The sequence below is a fragment of the Lissotriton vulgaris genome, chromosome 9 (genome assembly GCF_964263255.1).
Source record: "Lissotriton vulgaris chromosome 9, aLisVul1.2, whole genome shotgun sequence".
Taxonomy (NCBI): Eukaryota; Metazoa; Chordata; class Amphibia; order Caudata; family Salamandridae; genus Lissotriton; species Lissotriton vulgaris.
In genome coordinates this window covers 543,648,426-543,672,729 of record NC_141697.1, presented here as the reverse complement: position 1 = coordinate 543,672,729, position 24,304 = coordinate 543,648,426, and the positions used below count along the sequence as shown (strand labels likewise).

The following is a 24,304-nucleotide window of genomic DNA, read 5'->3' as shown; positions in this document are numbered from 1 at the left end:
ACTCAAGATGGCGGGACCAGAGGGGTGGTATAACAGGGTTCGAGCCCTGCTTCGTGCAAAATGGCAAGTTTTTTAAAAACACAATAAGACACACTCTTAATTAAAATTAGAGCAGGAGCAATAGGGATGAGAATAAGTAAGAAAGTCCCGGCTTCCGCCTCAGGACTAAGAGCATCCACACACTAGCAATCAGCGGGGGAAGTGTTTGCCCAGCGATTTTATACAGGTAGGGGCGGGCGGGGCGGAGCACTAGACTGCTCGTCTCCCTCACTCAAGATGAACAAAATGGATGCCCAACTGTAGGACTCACTGAGACCAACAGTATCCAGACAGTGTGACACGTACATCCTCCACTTGAGGAACAGCTCATCTCTTTGTACACCCTACTTTCCCATTTAGTCCGTTAATCCGAGAAAATACCATAAACACAAATTACTCTAAAATACTTCCCTAATCTTATTTCCTGCATTTTCAACAGGAAACACTTATGATTATGACGATCAAACCTTTTGACATGAATACCAATTGGATATTGGATATTGGATGCGCTGATCAGAAAGCCCTATTAAGTCAAATTGTCTGAGATGGTCTCCATGGTATACAGTCTTAGAGCAATACAATTCTCACACAAATAACAGAAAAGCTAGCAATGGGACTTAACATTTTGCATGTTCAGCTAGCTACAGAAAAGCCATTAAACAAAGAAAGACTTTGAAACATGTATGCTCCAAATTTTAATATGCCTGTATCACATCTAACAAGGAGGTCATCGAAATATTTTAGTTTGTTAAAGAACAGACCTATCTGGCAACAGTAAAACTGCGCCTTTGCCATAGTTATGCAATTCTAGCATCTTGGTCTTTAAACATTTATTAGATTCATGTCAATTCTTATCAGACATTGCCACTTAGTCAGCTTGAAGGCTCAGACTCCAAAGATCATGTGATGCCTACACTTGATTAATTTACTCGTGTCAGTGCTAAAGATATATTGGGTACTTGTCTGGCTATCCACTAGATCCTTGTCTGACTAAAACAATCCACTCAATTGACACAACTGTTGCCACTTTCAGCTCTCATTGCCTCCTTTCCACTGCTACTGGTCCCTGGTGCTGGTAATGAACCCTGGGGATCTCAGCTCAAGAAACTAACAGCCAATGCCACTTTACCTAGCAACGTCAAGCCACTCGCTTTGCTGCCTCATTGAGAAACAGCTGATAGGTGAACAAGTATCTTAGTAAATCAAATGCCATATTAGATGATATAGGCAAGTTAACATTCATCCTTGAACCAAAGCAGCCCTTCTAAAAGTCATGGATTAGCTGTGCATGATTTGAGATGGGCGTGTTACCACTTTCCTCTTACAGCATCTTTCAGTTGGTCCTACCATCTCACCTAAAAGCTTTTGTCATATGTTAGGCCTGTGGGTAGATTAGATACTTATTTGGTTATGGCCAGGCAGCAGTCATCCCCTCTTCAGCTTAACAGGTCACAATCTTGCTCGCAGGGTCTCGTTTCCTGTTTGAAACACTATTCAACATCTACGTTCTCATACTAGCAAACCCATTAGATGCTTTTATTCTAAAGTCCAAGTGTATGCCGATTACAAATTATTCTGAGACTGGATGAGGACTTACTTCACAAACTAACTTCAGGGCATGCCAGTCTGCTGAGAACTTTGGATAAGTATACCTACGAAGCTCAGTTTAGATGAGGAGGTCCCTCCTCAACTTGGTCTCAAGATAGGTGGTCAACTTCACCCATGCTCCTCCCATATTACTGCGACCACAGTGGGCAATCTGGCCTTAATCTTGGATGACAAGTTAGTGTCTTCCTGCTGGCATACACTTCATAGCCACTCATGCTATTGTGGGGTCCGAAACCAGCTCAAAAGCTAGCTTATTCAAAACACCTAGACTTACAAGGACTTCCACAAAGAGCACCTATTTCATAGCACTTAAACGTAATTGGTTCCCTTTAATCAAGTGTCAAATTGAAGAGCTCGCCTTTGTCACAGTGCCATTTATGGTACCAATCCAGCCTGTGTACAAAAAGATCACTACCAGCTCATTTACTTGCTTTCGGCTTCAGTTTGACCAATTGATTTTACCCTAAATTCGAAGACTCCAGGTGAGAGGTCCAATTTTTTTTGCACTTGTTATAACACAGAACCAGTTTCCTCCCGCTTTGAACTTTACATCAAGGATAGTAGTTCACTCTATAAATGACATAATAACTGGTATTCAATGAAGGAAATTCAAAGCCAGTGTGATATAATCATGTAATTTTTAAATACTAGAGACTCTTAAGTAGTTCTGGAAATCAATTTTTTTATAGCATAGCAGGAAGTCAAGTGGGACAGGACCACAGCAAGGATGAGAACTATTTGCAGGGAAAAGGCCAAGGGACAACATGTATAGTCTTAAAAGTAGAAATGGTGTTCAAACCACATTCATTTGGGGAGGAAAGGATCTCTCACTTTTAAAGAACATGCTCACTTTGCATACTTTGTCCAATGGATTTGAGAGTTACCAGTTATTCAGGCAAGTTTACATTGACTGCAAGAGACTGGTACGGACTATGAGCGGGATTTCAGTTGCCATGCAACCTTCCACTGCCTGTTCTTGCTTCCGTTAACGAACTGGAGGCAAAAGGGAGATTCTGGAGGTTACCAGGATAATTGTTATGCCAGAGAGCTATACTACCATGGACAGTCTCCGTCTCAGGAAACTGTGTCAAGTTCTCAGCTATTCTCAGAGTAAAGGGTCTTTGTTTTTACGTCAGCATTGTCACATCACCCAAGGAACTAAAAAATGCACTAAATACTATAAAGCATGACAAATGCCACAACAGTCTGTGCATGCTGCATTAGCCCACTTCTATCAGCCGCAGACAGTGTAACGGGTGTGTCTAGTGGATACTAAACTCCCCCTCCCACCCAGACATCAATACGTGCACCCCCACCAAGGAACCTCTCCTTCCCCCGATGCACAACCTGTACAGAGAACAGTGCGCTTAACCCACACCTAGCCCACAAACTCTTCAGATCAACACTCTACTTCGACTTCAGTAGGTTGATCTGTTCATCATGGTCTTTATAAATATTTGTTAATGCAAGGATATAGTCTGCCAAAGATACGGTAGATCATAACATCTTGCAACACAGGTCAAATCATCGGAGTGTGACAGGCTCTGATGCAAGTTGGCTGAGCTCTTTCCTCGAGACGGGAGCAGGTGGTTTAGATGAACCCATATGCCTCAAGAGGAAAAATAAAATTAAAGTGGGGAGTGCCGCAAGGTAACCAACAGGGCCTGTCCTAGCCATGGGCGGTATGGGCAGCTGCCCAGGGCCTCGCGCTCAGGGGGGCCCCCGCCGCCGGCCCCGCAGTTGCGGCCCGGGAATAATAAACAGGACGATTGCATGACCTGGGGACAAGCGCTGCGCACTGCTTCCGTCCATCAATAATATCGAGAGTGTGTTCTCACTCAGTGGGGCCCCGCCCCCGGCCCCGCTTGCGGGAATAATAAATGAAATGATGATGGCCTGCCTGGGGAAAAGCGCACAGCGGAGTGCATTCTTCCGTCCGGTGGTCCGTGAGACCGTCCAATAATATCGAGAGTGGCTGTGTGTCCCTCAAACAAAAGATGCTCACTATAGGCAGCAACAGTGCTAGCATCCCTCCAGCCAGATTAAGTTAAATACATGCAAGATTCAGACCCAGACTATGTGCAAGTGCAACTTAGCAGCACCGGAGCGAGGCTTATTCACTCTGACACCGACCACGTACAAAACATTCATCAGCAGAGAACGTGTCAATATGGGCACCAGCAGTGCAAGCGTCCGTCAATGCACTGATCATGTCTCTTAAAAGAATTAGCAATCCACTCTACCCCCAAGATTCAGCTAATGTGCAGCACTAGGAGCTCAAGTGCAAGCTTCCTCAATGTAGAATACACATTGACATAGCCATTAATTGTGTAAGTGTCTCCCTGAGATCCATCATGTGCAACCCGGGAAGTAGCGGTGTAAGCTTCCATCAGGCATAGAGCATTTGCAGCGCATTCTTAAGTAGTACAAGCTTCCCTAAATTGAAGACCCAGTGGAACAATAGAACACCATTGTAAGACTATATTAGAGGTAAACAGTTAAAGGCAGCAGCTCAACATCCCTCGAAGATAATGAATTGAAGCAACTCAATAGGCAGCAGTGCAAGCTTCACTCAGATGGGCAGCATGTGCAATACAAGTAGGAGTGCAAGCTTACTGCTCTCAGATACCGAACATGTTCAGAGCAGGCAGCAGCAGTGCAAGCTTCCTGCTCTCATATACAGAGCATCTTCAGCATAGACAGCAGCAGGGCAAGCTTCCTGCTCTCAGATACAGAGCATGTTCAGCGCAGGCAGCAGCAGTGCAAGCTTCCTGCTCTCAGATACAGAGCATGTTCAGTGCATGCAGCAGCAGGGCAAGCTTCCTGCTCTCAGATACAGAGCATGTTCAGCACAGGCAGCAGCAGTGCAAGCTTCCTGCTCTCATATACAGAGCATCTTCAGCATAGACAGCAGCAGGGCAAGCTTCCTGCTCTCAGATACAGAGCATGTTCATTGCATGCAGCAGCAGTGCAAGTTTCCTGCTCTCAGATACAGAGCATGTTCAGCGCAGGCAGCAGCAGTGCAAGCTTCCTGCTCTCAGATACAGAGCATGTTCAGTGCACGCAGCAGCAGGGCAAGCTTCCTGCTCTCAGATACAGAGCATGTTCAGCACAGGCAGCAGCAGTGCAAGTTTCCTGCTCTCATATACAGAGCATCTTCAGCATAGACAGCAGCAGGGCAAGCTTCCTGCTTTCAGATACAGATCATGTTCAGCACAGGCAGCACTAGGGCAGGCGTCCTTCTCTCAGACAAGGAGCATGTTCAGCACAGGCAGCAGCAGGGCAAGCTTCTTTCTCTCAGACACAGAGCATGCTTAGCGCAGGCAACAGCAGGACAAGCATGTGGAAGACAGTGAGCCTTTTCAATGGAGGCACAGGCGTGCAAGTTTCAGGTCCAATACAGAGCGTGTGCAGCACGGGTAGCAGCAGTGCAAGGTTCACAAAAAAAGAGCATATGCAACACAAGCAGCAGCAGAATGTGCTTCCCTCATACACAAAAACACATTCAACACAGACAGCACAAGCTCAATCTTCACTCAACTACAGCATGCGCAGTACATGGAACAACTGTGCAAGCATCATTAAAGGCAGGAAAAATGCATCACAAGTGGCAGTAGTGCAAAATGTATTCCTGTTTAGCTTTTTTTATGGTTACAGCTGCAGATGGCAGGGCCACATTGGCATGCTCTATAAACAATATCAATATCAATATAAATAATGGCCAATTGAAATGACTTCCTATGATGTCACTTCCTGTTAAGTTAAATCGTATGCAAATTATAGGGGCCTCGCATTTTCCTATTCTGCCCAGGGCCCCATGAACCCTAGGGCCGGCCCTGGTAACCAAGGACCAACAAAAAAAGTAATCTACGTTTTAGAGGTATAACAAAGCATGTGCAATAGTTTGGGCGAGTATTCCCCTTCTCCAACCCATTATGCTTTGAAAGTCGGACCCAGTCCAAGAGTAGCTAGGATGTTTGGCGCTTTGCATGGCCAGGCACCCAATTTGATGTCACAATCCTTATGGTGATGAAAGCGTAGTAGGTTTTGCTGCAGTTGGATCCTTTTCCAGTTTCTCTATAAAACACGGAGTCAAAGAGTTCTAATGGGTAAACCTGAACGAACAGGTGCCCACAACAATACGTTGTGTTCAAACAAAATAAGAATATAGCGCATAAGGGTTGGCCTTGATGAGTGTGTGGAAAGGGTAATGGCCTACAACAATATCCACAGCAAGAAATGTAAAGGCCCGATTAAACAGTTAGGGTCTTCAACCAGACTCTGAACTGAGCCCGGTCCACTACAGCTACCGTGACCAGTGAACAGGAATCCAGAAATACAGAGTGCTAAGTGGCACCCAGCAACTTTGGGTGGAAGCCTCCTCCAGTTTTGGGTTGTGGGCGATTGAGACTTGAAGCAACCCACATATTTTGGGCAGGTTACCTTTACAGAAGCAAACTGCTTCAAGGATATGTCAAGTAACAGAATCCTGTATTTTTTAGCACAGATCTGATCATGTGCAAGAAAACACTATTGCACTAGGTAAAGCTTAACTAACCCCCAAGATTAGAGTGCAAACCAACACAATCCATAGGACAATACTGCCAATAACGCCAGTGTTGCGGAAATGTAGAGCACCGTTGGTTCCAAAGTGTACCAGCAACTTGTAGTTGTTCATCTTATCTTTAACTGCTCCTTACACCTATGCAAAGAAGTCCACTTAAGTTACGCCAAAGACCACAAATTAAACTCAACACTGCTTCTCAACTGGACATACTGCACATCTTTTACTATCTCACTCCACTATAGTGAGTGTTAACTGTCTCGCTTTATTATTTCGGGTCTTGTACTGGATTGGACAGCCAAATGCAGTGCAACAGTATTGGCGGCACTTGGAAGCAGTGGTAAATGGAGTACCCACAAGCGCTACTGCCCATTACCTGGTAACTGTCGAGGACTTTCCTCTTAAGCAGATTAATATTAATGGGCTTCCCACAGGCCACAACTTCCAAATTTCACAGAAGCGGAATGAGAAGAGGTAGTTGATGGTTAAGAAAAACAGAATCTGCCTTGGACTCCAAGCGCCAACCCAAGTCTTTGGATGCTGTTTTGTGGGTCTGAAGTATGGGTTATAAAGCCTGAAGAAATAATGAAGGAATGCAAGGGGACAAAGTCGTAATGCCCCACTGTTAGTGAAGGTTAACAAAGATGGACATTTAGTGTAAGAAAAATATGTTCCTCTGAACAACCGTGCTTAACTGAACTTTACATCAACTACCACACCTCAAAAATGAGGCTCTATACATTATACAGGCATACCGAGCTTGCAGGAGTACATCTGATGCCAAGAGTGTTGAAAGCAGCATCTTACAACTATGAAGACCCAATTTATGAAAGGAAAATTGACACTCCAACCACGGTCCACAATACTTTAGTATCATGCACAGTACCCTTTAAAGCTCTGCTGTCATAAAGCAAGGCAGGATGAGGCAAACAAAACCATTTATGACCCGCTAGGTGTCACGGTTAACAAGGAAGCTGAGCAGGACTCACAAGAAACGAGAAACAGCATTTGTGGGCCCCGATTTATCTACTCTGCAATTAGCAGAAAATTAGACCAATCGGCCAAGATACCAGTCATTTGGTGATTAAACCAGCATTCTTAACTACTAGAATCCAACAACTGATACCTACAAGTAGAATGGTGTCGGTCCACAAAAGGCAAAGAACAAGCTTAAAGCAGAGTATGAACGAATAATAACTCCAAAGCTCCCACCTTTACATAGGCAAGCCTAGCTGTCACTCAGTACAACCCTTGAGAGGCAGTCACTGTTGACCTGATAAACGGACAAATCTTCTGACCAGTAGATAAAATCTAGTCATTAAGTGATTGAACTCCAGACTTACTCTGAAAGGGGCAAACTTCGAGAACCTAAGCAGTTATACTCTTCTAGATTCACATCACTGGTGAGATATGTAAACTATTCAAGTATTGGTCCAGTGAACTGAAAAGTTCAAGGTTCGAGTTGCACCAGTAAAATATTTATGATTTTAACCAATTTTACTATGTGTTAAGCAAGTTTAGGCAAGTTTTTAAAAACTCTGTTTTATATCAGGATTGAAATAAAAGCTTAATCTTAGGGCCTCGGTACTGCTGGCTTGCAAGTCATTATTATTCTCATTTAATGACACCTATAGATTTGGATGGAATACCTCATGCAAAACAAGGTAAATGATAACGCTTTGACATTCATCGTCACAACCGAAGCTGAATACTCTCATACCCAATACCACCAGACCTACCACCACTACTACTACTCTCAACTAGTTCTGTTGTGGTAACTTCACCAATACATCCACGTTAGACCATCACTATAAAGACACTGCACAGCGCACTAGCTGGCTGGCATTCAAGAGGCAGGTAGCCCCCTAGCTCCATCTCAAAATAAGCAACCATTCACAAACCACATAGCCCCTTGGCCAATACCAAATTTAAATCAACGTTTTTCAACTTTCCAGCAAAATTCAACCTGCTATGTGCGCACCTGGTACTTCCGTAAGTAAAACAAAGGCTTTCTTTACAGTAAAATACTATTCCCTTATTACTCAAACGAAATTTGAGAAACTTTATTTAAAAAGGAGTAACCCAAAGCCCCACCATTCTCCGGGCAAAACAGATTCATCCATAGAGGAACACAAGGCACAGACTAGCACAAATGGCTATAAATACACCAAATTGGATTCAGGTCTGCTACACCAATTCATCCCTTAACTTATGGAGTTTCCCTAGATAGATTTTGTACAAGGTGCTAGGAAGTAATTATAACCAAACATGTTGATAATTTGAAAAACGTTACTACCTTTGATCTGGAATACTCGCCAACTGCCTTGAAAGTACACCACAAGTCTTCAGAATAGACTGCTGTGTCATTTGTCAGAGGACTTTCACAGCAGCCTTCAGTCTACAGGACTATGTGACCACACAGCAGCCTCAAGCACAGCATGCATACCTCAGGCCCTAGGTGCATGAATCACAGGTAATGTAACAATGGACAATTAAGGGCACACCAAAAGCCAGCGAGGCAAGGGGAGGCAAGTTACTTTTAGTTGGTTATCACAAACCTCTGTTGTGAAGCACAGAAGGGTGATTGAACTGCTGTACATGATTAGTAGTCAATTACATATAAAACCATTTTTATGACCCATTTTCTTTATCGAGCTAATGTAAAACCATTTCAGTTTTACATTTGACAACTCTTACCTTCAATTGTGCAAGATTTATAAAGATACAATTTTCAAGTCTAACATCAAGCACAGGGAATTGAGGTAATTATATGGACCCTGAAACTAGTTGGCTACTTGAATTATTTCCCCTTATTGCCTTCTTCAAGGAGGTACACTTCAGAGCTGCCCTTTATCATCGCTCAATTTGAGGCAAGATAATGTTCATAAAGGTTTGAGTTAACGAGCAAGAAAAATAATATTCAGAAAATGCTGATTAAGTCATGTCTCCAATCCAGCAACCTGTTACCAAGCATTTTTTTTTTTAAATATTCCAAACCTCTTCCACAATAAACGTATGTTTGATTTAATCTAGTTGGCAACAGTGCTAAAATTAAATATTTGGGATGTCGCTAAAGTTCCAGATAGTCTCCAGTTTATTTTAGATTGTATTAGGAGCAAAATATTCACATTTTTTTCTAAGAGAAAGGTCACCTTTATTTCTATCCTGTGTAGGTTAGATACAATCAAAATCATGCGTGTAACTTATTTCATAGTCTAAGTTAAGGCTGTCAAAAAAACATATCCAAGTCTCTCCATACATTCTCACCATTAACAAATTTTAAAGTGTGACCAGTAAAACTTTCTTTACCCTTTAAATTATTTAACGAAACATGGTATTGGTTACATGATCATGTTAATGGAGAACCCCCATTTGAGTCAACAAGCAAGTAGTTCCTAAAAAGCGTAATCTTCTAGTGAATGAATAACCATGTAAAAAAGAAAACCAAAAACTTCTTTGCCTATTTAAATACCTCAAGATTTCTGAATCCAATAATAACTAGTCATTTGATAACGACACCATAATCTTCCCTTAGGCATAATAGAATACGAATGGGGATATTTTGTTGGGAAAAGTGGAGAAATCATCAACTAGGCTTATCAGTTGATGGGATGAACATTTCTCAGCTTTCCATAAAACAATGGAATATACTAGGATTCCTTTTTTCTACTTTTAGTAAGACTACTCCTAATTTGGGTGACCTTTCTAAATGTTGGTGGTATTTCAACACAAAAAAAGGAACCCAACGCTGAGTAATGTCAAACACTCACCCACAGTCAGAATTCTGGGACTAAATCCATCTGTTTTTGCTCACCACATCATTCCAGTTTGGACTAAGCATATGCAAATCAGTCTGGACCCTCCTCCCAATAGGAAACAAGCATTTGCAATGCAATAGGTCTCGCATTATTAAAGTTTGAGCTATTGGTCTTGTAAATGACAATATTTTTATTTATGTGTTGGTTTTGAAAATAGCTAAATTAATAGCTTTGTCATTTACAATGCCAATAGTTATAACTTTCGCAAATGTGACACCTATAGCATTTGTAATGCAACATTTGTATTTACGTGACTTAGATGTATTGATATTACAAATAACAATGGCTTTTAATTTTTTTTAATACTTAATAAAAGTGATTGTAATTTATAATGGCTAGATTATGTTCAGTGTATTTTATTGTAACGAAATCCAAGAACAGAAGTGAAATATTAACATCTTTTTGTGACATTTGTAATAAAGCTTGAAACATTGAGAGAACATATTTGTGCTGTGGTGGTGCTGAGTGATTCTGTGGTGGTGCTGAGTGGTGCTGCTGTAGTGGTGCTGAGTGATGCTGTGGTGGTGCCGAGTGATGCTGTGGTGGTGCCGAGTGATGCTGTGGTGGTGCCGAGTGATGCTGTGGTGGTGCCGAGTGATGCTGTGGTGGTGCCGAGTGATGCTGTGGTGGTGCCGAGTGATGCTGTGGTGGTGCCGAGTGATGCTGTGGTGGTGCCGAGTGATGCTGTGGTGGTGCCGAGTGATACTGTGGTGGTGCCGAGTGATGCTGTGGTGGTGCTGAGTGACTGCACTCACTGTCACTCTGCTGTCACTCTCCACTCACTGTCACCCTCACCCTCCACTCACTGTCACCCTCATCCTGCACTCACTGTCACCCTGCACTCACTGTCACCCTGCACTCACTGTCACCCTGCACTCACTGTCACCCTGCACTCACTGTCACCCTGCACTCACTGTCACCCTGCACTCACTGTCACCCTGCACTCACTGTCACCCTGCACTCACTGTCACCCTGCACTCGCCGTCTTGGAGGACAACATTGTGGAAGCATTGGATGCCTCGGTCCAAGCTTCTGTGAATTGAGCCATAGAGACGAAGGTCCCTCAGACAGTGCTGCAGGCACTTGCGGTGGCCCTACGCCCCTTACGGAAACAACTGGAGGGTTTTGCGAAACGCCACGGATATGATAAGAAGAAAAAAGGAAAGCAAGCAGCCTCTTCTTCAGCCACAGGTTCGGCCGAGCAAACGCAATGGCCACATGCACAATCCTTGGCTTCCCTACCAGCAAGAGGGGCATTAGACCAGCCTTATACTGGTGGTAAAGCGAAGAATAAAAGGCCGATTCCAACGGACACTGCTACCACCACCACCAATACGGATACCAACACGGACACTGACACCTCGGTGGAGCAACCTCCACCTCACAAAAAGGCTACGGTTATACCCAAAACGGCAGAGGACAAGGTTGCCAGAACCTTTAACTTTGACCCTTCGGACATAGTACACCATCGATCTTCGGACTGGGTCCCGCCGCAGGCAGTTTCCGAATACCTTCACAAGAACCTCAGGAAGAGCTTCAATAGAGAGATCCGTAACAGGTTGCGGTCAGAGTGTCGCGTCCAGATATTCCGGACGGTGTGGCGGACACTCCGGAGATAGATGCCAGCATGTTAACCTTTTTGAGGAGGTTTTCGAAGGTTCCCAAACGGGGGTTAGACCGGGCTTGGCGGGGATGCCAAGATAAAATGCTTGACGTTGTGGGGCCCCTGGCGAAAATTCTAGAGATGGCCCTGGTGGCCAAGGAAGGGGCAACTCCTGTGGATCCGGACATCTTGGCAGGCTAGGCTCAGCACGCTATTTGCCTGGTGGGAAATGCGAATTGCGCAATCTCTTCGGAGAGGCGCAAGCAAGTCTTTGTTGCTCAGGATGGACAGTAACTTAACTGAACTTGCCGAAGCTGAACCAGGCCCTCTAGCGGGGGCTTTTTGTTCGGAGACCGTTTCGTCAAAGAAGTCACTAAATACGTGGGGACATTCACCACCTTGGATAAGGCACAGAGTGGAATCAAACGCGCCCTCACTCATGGGGTTTTCAACAGGGCCGGGCGAGGCGGGGGTCGCTCATCAGGCCGAGGTTTTCAGCAAGGCTCCCAACGAGGAGACTTTGGTCGCGGGCGTGGAGAGTGGGACTCCACCCGCGGTGGCACCTTCTATCCATCCAGAAGGAGGTTTAACAAAGGCTGTTTCCAGTCGGGGTACAGAGCAATCTTCAAGTCGAACCAAAATTCCGGTGAGTGTAACAGATATCTCTCTACTTCCATTGGGGGGGGCGCACGCAGCAATGTCTGCCACAGTGGCAAGCTTTGACTCAGGACGCTTGGGTGCTGCAGACCATTCAAGGGTTTCAGCTGGAGTTTTACTCTCACCCGGCGCAGGCGTCCCCCCCCCCCCCGCCACCTCTCCATTTTTCCCCAACTAGATCTCAATTTCATAGACGAAGAGGTGGCAAAATTGCTGAAGAAGGGCGCGATTGCTCAATGTCAAAGAGGTCCTCGCGGTTTCTCCAGCAATGTCTTTCTTGTCCAGAAGAAAGGGGGAGGCAACAGGTTAGTGCTCAACCTCAAAGAGTTCAACCAGTATCTGACGTACAACCATTTCAAAATGGAAGGTATTCATTTGTTGGCAGATTTGTTGCAAGAAAAAGATTGGTTGGTCCGTCTGGACCTCAAGGATGCATATCTTCCTATACCGATTTTTCCTCCACACCACAGGTTCCTGCAGTTTCTCTGGAACGGCCGATGCTACAAATACTTGGCCCTTCCTTTCGGTCTCCCCTCGGCTCCCTGGTGCTTCACCAAAGAGATGAAACCAGTGGTAGCCTATCTCAGAGAAAGGGGAGTGCGACTGTTCATTTATCTAGACGATATTCTGATCATGGCTCAGGATCAGTCCGTCCTGCAGCAACATTTGATCATGACTACGTCGCTGCTCCAGGACTTTAGGTCTGTGATAAATCTAAAGAAATCGGCGTTGGTCCGACACAGGTAATAGAATTCCTGGGGTTCACGATCAACTCCCAGACAGCGCAACTGTGTCTACCCCAAGCGAAATTGAGGGATTTGAAAAAGGAGATTGTTTAGTTGCTGGACAATCAAATGGTCACGCTGAGGTCGCTGGCCAGAGTAGCGGGGATATTGGCATCGTCTATTCAGGCGATATTACCATGGCCCCTGCATTGCAGGGCCCTCCAGAGACTGAAGATCAAGCATCTTCAGAGGGGACTCTCGTACACGGACTCTGTTCCCCTTTCAGAGGAGGTCCGCACCGAGCTTCAGTGGTGGCTAGGCCACGTGGACGCCTAGAACGGCAGGGAGATCTTCGGATCACAGCCAGAGGTAATAATAGAGTCAGACGCCAGCAGATGGGGTTGGGGCGCGCGCTGTGGAGAGGTTTCCACAGGTGGCAGAGGGTCAACGCAAGAGCTCGAACTTCACATAAACTGTTTAGAACTGCTAGTGGGGTCGTTTGCGATCCGCACGTTATCCCCGAAGCAGACAACTTGTTGCATCCTCCTCCATTTGGACAACGTGTCCGCAGTGAGGTATATCAACAAGTTGAGCGGCACAAGATCATCTCCTAGTTCAAATAGCCAAAGACTTTTGGCACTATTGCCTCCAGAATCAAATCTCGGTAATAGCGGAGTACATTCCAGGTCAGGCCAGCAGACTGGAATTCCAGACATTTAAGGGATTACAGCGACTGGAAGCTGCTTCCCCAGTATTTCATTGGCTACAAGCGATTTGGGGTCCCTTACAGACGGACCTGTTCGCCTCCAGATTGACTTATCAGATTCCCCGGTTCTTCAGCTGGAGACCGGATCCGATAGCGACAGCGACCGATGCATTCCTGCAGGAATGGTCTCAGGGGATTTAATATGCCTTTCCCCCGTTCTTGTTGATCCCCCAGGGTGATGACTCAAGTGATCAGACAGAGGGCGGAAATAGTCATGGTGACTCCGTGGTGGACGTTGCAGGCGTGGTTTCCCACGTTGTTACAGTGGAGCCGCGATCGTCCACGATTACTACCGGACTCGAAGTGGTTGTTGGAGGGCCCTCGTCAGGAACAGCATCCGTTGCTGTTGGAGGGCAGGCTATCGCTGATGGCATGGCAGCTTTCCAGGAACAGTGGCAGTTGCCGGGAGTTTCGAGCGAAACTGCAGAGTTCATCAAGCAGGCATGGGCTCCTTCCATCAGGAAACGTTATTCCGCGGCCTGGAAGAACTGGGTGGATTGGTGCGTGGGACGACACCTGGATTCCGTGGAGGCAGAGTTACCCCAAGTTTTGAATTTTCTGTCGGAGAAAGCTGCCAATGGTTTAGCGTACCGTTCGCTCTATAATTTTCGTTCCGCTATCTCGGCGGGTCATGCTCAGGTAGACAGGAAACCGGTAGGCATGCATCCGGTAGTTTTCAAGTTATTGAAAGGAATCAGGGTGGCTAACCCTCCCAAACCCAAGTATACCGGGTTGTGGGACGTTTCTTTAGTGATCTTGTTATTCAATAAATGGCCGAACAATGCTCTTCTGTCTAGAAAGCAATTGTCGGAGAAATTGACCATGTTGCTTTGCTTGTCATCTTGCAGAAGATCTTCGGACGTGAGAGCACTCGACGTAACAGGTAGAGTGTTTACCCGGGAAGGGGTTTCTTTCCATATTACAGGTCGTACTAAAACATTCAACATATTTCTTACAATTCTTTCCCAGAAAATTATGTGTGGTCCAATGTTTGAAGACTTACGAGGAATGTACCAAGGCCTTGCGGCCGCAGGGCTGTACTCAGTTGTTGATTGCGATCCAAAAGCCCTTTAAACCGGTGGTGGCTGCCACTATTGCCAGATGGCTTCGCTTCATTATGAAAGAAGCAGGTGTTGATGCACAGATCTTTGGTGCTCATTCAGTGAGAGGCGCTATGGCGTCAAAATCATATGGTTTGGGTTCAACTATCCAAGATATAATGCGTTGTGCAGATTGGTCTTCTGAATCAACGTTTAAAACGTTTTATGATAAGCCGGGAGATATTACTTCAGTGGTATTTAATCAGCGTTAAACTAGCATAATCTGAAGCCTCCGGTACTGTAATAGAATCAAAAATGTGCTAGCATTCGTGACAAGAATTTTCAATTCTATTAAGGACACGGAGGCGAGGATTATCCCACCCGGCTTAATGTACAGTATGTAATAAGCTTGCCCACCCTATTATTCAGTGATTACGGTGGTGTTATTTCCTTTATTTCAGGATCTGATAAGAAGTCGGATTGACCGACATCGGATGTCAGGATGTTGACCTGCAGATGTTCTTCCACGTTGGAGGAGTTGTGAATGTTCAAGATTCGTTGGACTTGTTTCGCCTCAAAGAAAGAGGATGATGGGAGCACGCAAGGGGTTCTTATGGACTATGGGGGCGTGCCTATACTCATGTGAAATGAAGTTGGCTTTACTGTATTTGTGAAAAGATCCATTTTCATTGGCTGCTGTGTTTTATGCAGTAAAGATTGAGAAGCATAATCCTCGCCCCAGTGTCCTTAATAGAATTGAAAATTCTTGTCGCGAATGCTAGCAATTTTTTGATTCAGCATGGTTATGAAAGGAAACGTGACTGTCTCAACCATTTACACAAGATGTTTCTGATAGCCTAAAAAACACAAGGAATTTCTGATGCTACATTCAAGACAGTCTTTAGCATTACAACCGCTGCGGCAGAAGTTGTCCATACTAACCCTTCAAAAATAAAACTGCAAGGAATTTGCCCTTTTTACAGGGTGACAGCATATTTTTTTACTTTCACTGGATCTTCTATTTTGCTGACTGTAGAACATTGTGTACTTTACCACTGCGGACCACTGATAAAAGTGCCTGTAATCCCCTTTCAACATTGTGAAATTGGAACACCCCTAACTGTCATGTTTGGCTTACCTAGAAGTTTGTTTTAATTGTATTTATTGACATTTTAAAACAATGCTACAAACAAGCCAGTTACTAATCGGTACATAGTTATCTCTACATCTGCCTACCTTGCCAATTACAAATGTCATTACATGCGTGTTCGATCCTCTGCTCAGTAAATGAAAGAAAGTAGATACATCCTATTGTGAGAAACAGCTGCCAAGAGCCAAAGGGCAGTTAAAGAAAAAAGAGTCCACTACAAGGCCCTCTAGGTTGCGCTCAGCCAGTTAGACTCAGCAACAGAATACTACTTATTTCCTCCCAAGAAACAGCTGTCCCCCAGTCACCGACCTCCCCCAGGCTCCCTGTGTCAGCTCATAAAGACCCATAGTCCATTGTTGTGTCCAGCAGCCTCCTGATGCTCTTGGGCTCACACAACAAAAGGGTCCCAAATGTCCCTGGGCCAGGATGCTCAAGGCATCAATTCCCAAAATGTGGTCAATTGTGAATGCCCAAATGTTATTTCCATGAACCAATCATTTTTAGAGGGAACCCCCTTACGTCCCCAGTGGATGGCCACCAGGCACTTAGCAAATAGAAGTAACAGTGCATGCAGTTTATGAACTTTGACAGATGTATCCCTTACGTAACCCAGCAACTCCTGTATGGGGTCAGGTTCCCCAAGTGTACCTATGATCTGGTGAATCACAGTAAATATGTTTCGACCAGTATAATGTCAGCCATGGGCAACTCCATGCCATATGTAAAAAAAGTAGCGGGAGCCAAACTGCATCTCCAGCAGCTTTCATCATCTTTCAGCCCCATGCAATGTAGACTGGAGGGTGTCCTATAAAATCTATGCAAGAACTTGAAGTGAATTAGACAAAGTTTATAGGTAGGGGACAAAGCCATGAGTTGGCAGCAGCAATAATCCCACTGGTCCTACGTGAAGGGAGGTTAAAGTTCTGCATTCCATGCCAGGAGCACTCATGGCAGTGTCAGAGGGGCTGACGTTTGCATGTGGTTCTATATACGGGTAATGAGTCTGCGAGGTAACTCCGATTTGAGCACGTTTTCCAATGCGTTCAGGATTGGCGGGGAGTTCGGGAAAGTAGCATGCAGGGACCTATACACAGCTCGAAGTTTGTAATACAAGAATAGTTCAGAAAAGACATTCCGACCCTCCAATGAGGCAGGGGGCGACCAAAACGTCTCCCCTGGATAGAGGACTGCAAAATTACAGAGGCACATTTTTTGTGTTAACTCCTTGCTGATACAGTCGCCCATATTGGGCAGCATAGGGTTGTGTGCCAGGGGTATGGACGGGGCATAGAGAATAAGACTGTCAGCTCTCTTCCGCAACTTATTCCACGCCCACCACAAGGTCTCTACTGTGTCTATGCCATCTCTAGGACGCCTGCAAGTCTGATATAAAGCGACCTACAAGGGGAACGCAGCCCCAGCATCTGTCTCCACAGCCACATGGGGTCAATAGATCAAACGAGATGCGTGCCTGCCCTCCAGCCCAGAACAACAAGATCTGAGAGATTTTTAAAAAAGGCCTGTGTGAGGGGAATAGGAATGTTGACAAATAAAGGAATGTTGACAAATAAAGGAATTTCGGCAGATCCACCATCTTGACCAATGCTATTTTCCCTGCAAGGGAAAGCGGGAGCTTAGCCCACTCAGTGGCTTTCCCTTCCAACCATGTTAAGGCGCGCCTGTAGTTCATATCCCATATGTCCTGCACATTTCTACTGAGCCATACGCCCAGATACTTCACAGGTTTGCCGTCCATTGAAGGGGAAACTGAGGTAGCCCAGGTAGTGGCGTTTGTTAAAGAAAAAATAACTGATTTAGCCCAGTTAGAGATGCGAGAAATGCCACCAAACTGGATAAATTCCTTAAGTAATGGATCAAGGTGCGAAGCCGGATCAGTCAAGTACAGTGCGACATCAGCAATTTTGGAAAAGGTGATGGACAGAGTTTCTGAATGATGCAGAATACTCCTACCCAGTTAAGAGATCAGGGCTTGATCCATCACCGTTTTTTAGCTCACTGCACCATCCCAGCTCAGAACCTGGCTACATGCAAATTAGTCTGTTCCTGTCCCAGTGCATGATGGGAACAGGGCAGACCAAACTACCAAGCCAATTCTTCACCAGAAAGGAGACAAGCTACCGGGGACCGGTTTCTGGCATTTCAGCCGTCATCGGCCCGGCTTACTCAGACGTGAGTCCCTTGCTCATTGCACCATCAGGATTCAAGCAAGCCGGGCCGACGACGGCTGAAATGCCAGAAACCGGTCCCCGGAAGCTTGTTTCCTTCCCAGTATAAGAATTGGCTTGGTAGTTTGGTTTGCCCTGTTCCCATCATGAACTGGGACAGGAACAGACTAATTTGCATATAGCCAGGTTCTGAGCTGGGATGGTGCAGTGAGCTAAAAACCGGTGATGGATCAAGCCCTGATCTCTTGACTAGGTAAGAGTATTCTGACAAGCCAAAACAATCCTTTTACATATTTAGAAGTCATCCTAATGTAGATCTTATTACCAGGGCGGGACTGGCTGTAGCAGGCACCGGGCATTTTGTCGCAGCTTTTCTTAGAGGAGACCAGTTCTGCAGCAGTGCTGCAATATCAGCCCCCTGTAAAAAAAAAAAAAAAGTGGGAGCGGTGCTTGCTAGCAACCCCCCACCCCTTCTTTGCGGCCGGTGGAGCAGCAACCTGCAAGGGCCCGTTGCTGTTCCCAGTTCAGCCCTGCTTATTACCCATAAGGCAAGGTATGTGCCATTTAAAATGGCATGACATGTAGGAATTAAATTTATTTTCACTGTAGGTGAGCAGGCAGTTTCATGGGAAAATACTGGGTTACATTATTACATTTAATAATGCAAATATCGATTAGGGAACATCTAGAAAAGTAAACCTATTTTAATATTTATTCAAATATTAATGAAAAGTTACTTTAAAAAAGTTATTTTCCTTTCCTGAAGTCTTTGGAGGCCCATTTTCCTTACCTAAAGCCTCTGGAGGTCCATTTGCACTCCCACTTCTGCCAGCTAGTAATTAACGTTTGAATAGGTGTGAAATGGCTCCTAGGAGGCAAACAATAGGTTGACCTGAATGGGAACAGAACCACTCTGAACCAGACTGAATATGCAGGGTGGGGTGTGAGCATCCTTGGACATTAATGTCAAAACTTGCTGCAGTGCCAAATCCTGCTGGACTGGCCTGCACAGGTTTTACATATCACTTGGGACTCATGTCAAAGTGTAAAAAAAACAGATGCCACAACAATTAGTACATTCACTGTCAGGCTGCAGGAAACTCCTGCTTTGTTCTACCAGAGTTCTGTTTTAGGGGTTTATTGGGAGCACAATAGCTGCCCCAAACTATATTTTAGTGTTATATGTGGGAGGACACTAGGACTACTATACTACATTCCCCACACCCACCCCCAGCTTTCAGAGCCCACGTTTAGTGTGAGCCAAGATTACCACCACATTGACCATGCCTTAAGTCGGTAGGCTCGCCCCCAAGGAACTTTTACCCTATTGGTTAAGGTGTGCCCAGAAGTCATTCCCACCCACCAGCCCCTGTCAGTTAGAAATGTGGCATCTCCAGGCAATCACTTCAGGACACTTCCTGAACCTGCGGAAGATCAGAGAACTGAACACGATGAGAAACACCAAGAAAGGACCAGACCTTCTCTTTTGCTCCCAGGACAAAGAAGTGGGATTCAAAGGGTAATAAGGCTGGCGTCCTGTTTAAGTTACAAAGGGCCTTTTCCTGCAAATGCCCAGCGGCAACTGAACCTAGATTACAACCCATTAAGCCTCTGCCTGACACCCTGCAAGTGCCTCCCTGAGGAGCTTTAAAATTGTACTGCTGTGCTGTATTGGGCCGTAAAGTACTAGTCAGACATTAAAACCTGATTAAAGCATTTACCTTTGCAGTCCGCCTCAATATTGGACCTAGGGCCTGGTCTACCGCAACCATTGACTCATGGGCAACTTATGATTCTTGTTGCTATTCCTACTTAGATCTTTAAAATCACCCTCTGTCCCCATTATTGGATTTGTCATTTGGTATTATTTTGTTTATTTATCTATTTCGGTTTGACGTTTTTTTTTGCATTTTTACTTTATTGCTGCTTTGGTTCTCAAATACTATGAAGTCTTTTTACTTTGTGGCACAGCTAACAAGGGGCAGAGTGCAGGTTAATTTAGTGACTGTGGGTTTTCCCCCACAAGGGTTATGATTATTCCTTGAGAAGGATAGTAAACCACCCCAAATAATCCAATTTCTTACAAAAACTACTTGAAAGATTTGAAGGACTCAATGGGTGGAGATCTGGTTTATCAGTAAACAAAAGGCTTACCTGTACTCCTAAATATAAAAGCATCAAGAGCTATTACAAGGGACTCCATAGTTTCACATAATTAAATCCACTTTCGCGAGGCCTAAGTAACTCAGAGGTAGATTAGGTATGCCCCGAAATAGGTCACGATAAAACAGTACCCTCGTTATTCAACCTGCACCTCACTAATGTGGCGCAATAATGCTTTAACTCGTTGGGTTTCTATTTGCAAGGTGCTACGTATGAACTGGACAGTTAATTGAACTGAGCAAAGGCAGATTTGCCTGACAAGTTCCAGGCTGCAAAGGCACACCACATGATCCAACCACAGAATGCACCTACAGTAATTACAAGTGGGTCAAACTGATTTAATCAATCCGGCGTGAATACTAGGCGAAATCCGTTTAATGGGGGGGGGATTGGAGCAACCTAGGACTAAACAGTAAGCAAGTCAAACCCTCAAATGAAGCCACCACCATCCAGGCATTGGAGAGCACGACAAACTACGAACCTCATGCTCCATGACAGATGGGTCTTCATTCTGAACCATAGAAATAAGGACCACTTTAAATGGATTCAGGATAAAAAGTGCAGTTAACATTTAATTCAACCCTTTGTCCCAAAGTCTATCCATATGCATACAGAAAGTATGCAGTCTAACAAGCTACAAAAAGAACATCCTTTAATAATTTCGCAGACTGCCCTGTGCTCATTACATTCCACTTAGAGGTTGCGAAAGGTTAGGGTCCTCGAACAATAAATTCCACTAACACAAAACCTTGTCTTTTGTGCCTCTACTGCAGTCATGGTCCGTCCAAGCACACTAGGCTGGGTCATTGGGTGGCAATTTACTGCTATGCACCAATTAGGGGAAGGTGGACGCAGCACAATTGTGTTTCCTGGAGGAAAACAAATAGGAGTTCTCTTTAAGAATTTATCACAAATGTTGCACTTCTAACAGAGTATGGCAAAAATTCCATGCCAACCGCCAAGACCGATGTGGGGCTCGTAATAGAGCAGTTAATTAAGAACTGTAAAAATAAAATAGTACGATGACCAAGTACGTTTTGGGTCCATTTAAAAAACTCTGCACAAGGACACTCATGAAGCCGCCAATTATCTATTGCCCAAATGGTAAACCGTTTTCCAGGTCAACTGACCACCTGCTAGTATAGGCCTGGGGGAATAAAAGACCATGAATCCGTTCGCAAACATGAAGTGAGCCGAAGTACCAGGGCCATAGGTTAGGACCTTTTGCAACAGTGCCTCAAGGGCCAAGATGAGCAGGCGTGTCCCAGTTACAGGTGAGAAATAATCGGGCACACCGCCACTTTGCAGTGTGTATTATTCCATTCGCTGCTTCTGATGCATCCATTCGCCGCAGCACAAAGTTAAAACAGGGTACAAACATGGACGAGATCGAAGGCAAGCAGGCGAGGGATAAGAAACAAGCGGTTGAGCCAAAAAATGGGTCAAAAAAAAAACACAAAAAAAAAGATTGGCAGTGAGCGAAAAGGGACGCGATTTACGAATAAAAATGCAATAAAACATTGATATTCGAAACATTCTCCATGTGAGAGAACAGTCGAGGAGAAAGACGAATGAGTGAAAACGATTTACAAGATAACGAGGGCTGGGGCTAGTGGTACAGACAGTGGAAACAGTGTAAAGGGGATGAGGATGTATTAAATGTGCACGAAAAAAGGGAAACAGAACTAACATGGAATTTTGTACGAGTGAAAGGGAACAACAAGTCAAATGACTGGGTAAATAAATACAATTTATAAACTGAAGCAAGTTGTAAATAGAGGCAGATTAAAAGTTAAACGAAAAGGGCAGAAACTAAGAAAGCCACGCTAGTGATTAACTGAAAACGGTGGAAGAAAAAGAAGTCTTTTTTTTTAAAAAAAACACTACATAAAAGAAATCTGGATTATTGAATGGCGGGAAAATAAGAGTAATAAGATGTAAACAGGAAAGCAATGTCTCGAAAAACTGAAGATTCGGCCAGCAGACTCAAAAGAGTGATCCCGGGGTCACTGCATGATGTCCGAGAAGCGTGCAAAGTTCACAGGGATATCACCAAGACCTCAGGGGGTCTCACAGCATTTTAGAAATTTAACAGTGTTCCAGCCACACAAATGATTTGTTACAATATTATAAATATATAAACACCCAGGCGATTTCGAGACACGAAATAAGAAACCAGTTTATTGGAAATGAAGGGGAACGAAAGATTAACATTTCCGCATTTTACCCAGAGACCATTTCACTTTAAAAATGTCCCCATTTAACTTTACAAGCTGTCCTCTTATCACGATCCACATACAAAGGGGTGGTTCCAACAACCTTCGCAACCAAATAACCCACTACATTCTCGCATTACACGCAACACAGCGCCCTTGTGCCACCTCTACCCCAACGAACTAAGACATGACATTCATGTTTCACTTTCACCTTTAAGCCGATGTCTATCTTTGAATACTCCAGAATACCCAGTTACTTAACTACTAAAACGAAGCTTTACAGGACCAACACGCTGACCCTTACGACCCCTTTAAACGATCACTATTCCACTTCAACATGGCCATATCCTCCGTAGCTTTCAGGCCCTACCTCCAAGTAGGCTATATCCTAAAGAAAAGTCCAGGGCCTCTCGCCTCCAAATCATGAACTCTAGGAGTGCGTGTCCCATCCTAAATCCTCCGCTGTACCCTCTGTGAACCTCGAACCCTGCTTCATACCTCTCCTCTTCGCCCCTCCCTGAGTGCACGTGCCCCCACCCTCTTCCCTGCATTCCTCCCAAGCTACGCGCGCTCCCGTGCTCTTCCCTCTTTCCCGCGCTCTGGGGCCGGATATGCGCGAGTTCGCGCAGAGTCCCTTCACCTGAGCAGAGGACGCCGTCAGCACGCGCACACCCTTAGCCAGTGACAGCGTTCGATCGCTGCGCGCAAAGACACGTGACTTTAGGTCACTCTTCGCCCGTTCCCTTTATAGCCTGGTACCACCTTATAGTGGCGACACCACTTTGGAACACCCAGAAATTCGTCGAGATCTGGGTGCTTCAGTAGCGCCTATTGGCCTACTGCGCAGGATGACTGCGTTGCCATTGGCTATTTCCTGTACTCGGGCCATGTTGTTGGGCGCAAAGGAAGGACTTTGGTTTCGGTTTGCCACGCCCCCTCGCTACTGGTCAGCCAATCGGAGAAGGGGAATTACGTTTCTTAGGTTTCTTTACGTACCTACGCGCAACTGTTCCAATATTTGTTTCTCTGGCTCGTCATGATTTCATTTGACCATTGAAAGAAACTGAGATTATACGTTTGAAAGAAGTGTGGTGACCCATTAAAGTGAATGCAGAAAAAACTTACGTTGGACTGTAAAGCAGTTTGCAAAGAAGGTCACCTGATGTAAGTCTACGGAGGCTTGTTGCTGTTTAGGAGGTTATATATAATTGAAAACAGAATAGCACCTTTCGGATGGATTCAAGGAGTGCTTCAGCCTGATAACTAGGGTGACCAAGCGCCCAGAATTTGCCCGAACAGTCTCGGTTTTCATGAGCTGTCCCCGCTATCTCTGCAAATTCTCTTGTACCATAAAGGCATTCTTTGTTATGTAGCCCCATAACCCAGCCCCATAAAGGCAAGCCGATTGTGCCCTGTACTTGTATAGTAAGTGAAGTAGTGTGGCTCACTGGTTAGAGGCGGCAGACCCGAGAGCAGAGGACGGCCCGGGACCAGGGTTCGATTCCCGGCCCGGCAGGTTTCTGGACCAGGGTCAGCGGACTCGATAATTCTCTCGCCTCGGTGCCCACTCTGATCAGCGATCACACTCGGCAACTCTGGGCATTAGCTTGCCTCATCTTCACTAACGGCCCCACCAGACCGCCGGGGATGCCTGGTCTCACCCTGGAGATACCCATTAAGGGACCATCTCTCAGGGAAGCCAGGAAGGGTTTCGCAGCGGTCGAAGCGCCTTGGGACCCTACGGGTAAGTAGTGCGCTATATAAATGCC

General features: G+C 45.2%; 1 protein-coding gene across 3 annotated transcripts in view; it reads right to left on the bottom strand.

The window, feature by feature from the left end:
• The window catches only part of SPDYC (speedy/RINGO cell cycle regulator family member C), a 137,033-nt gene extending 113,694 nt beyond the window's left edge, over positions 1–23,339 (bottom strand). Inside the window, exon 1 of one of the 3 annotated variants that reach the window (XM_086936678.1) lies at positions 23,176–23,339. The gene's annotated coding sequence lies outside the window, so the exon portion shown is untranslated. Of the gene's footprint in view, positions 1–22,905; positions 23,052–23,175 lie in introns of those variants that run through there. The other 2 variants (XM_086936679.1, XM_086936680.1) reach the window with 2 other exon arrangements.
• Positions 23,340–24,304: the final 965 nt, after the last annotated feature.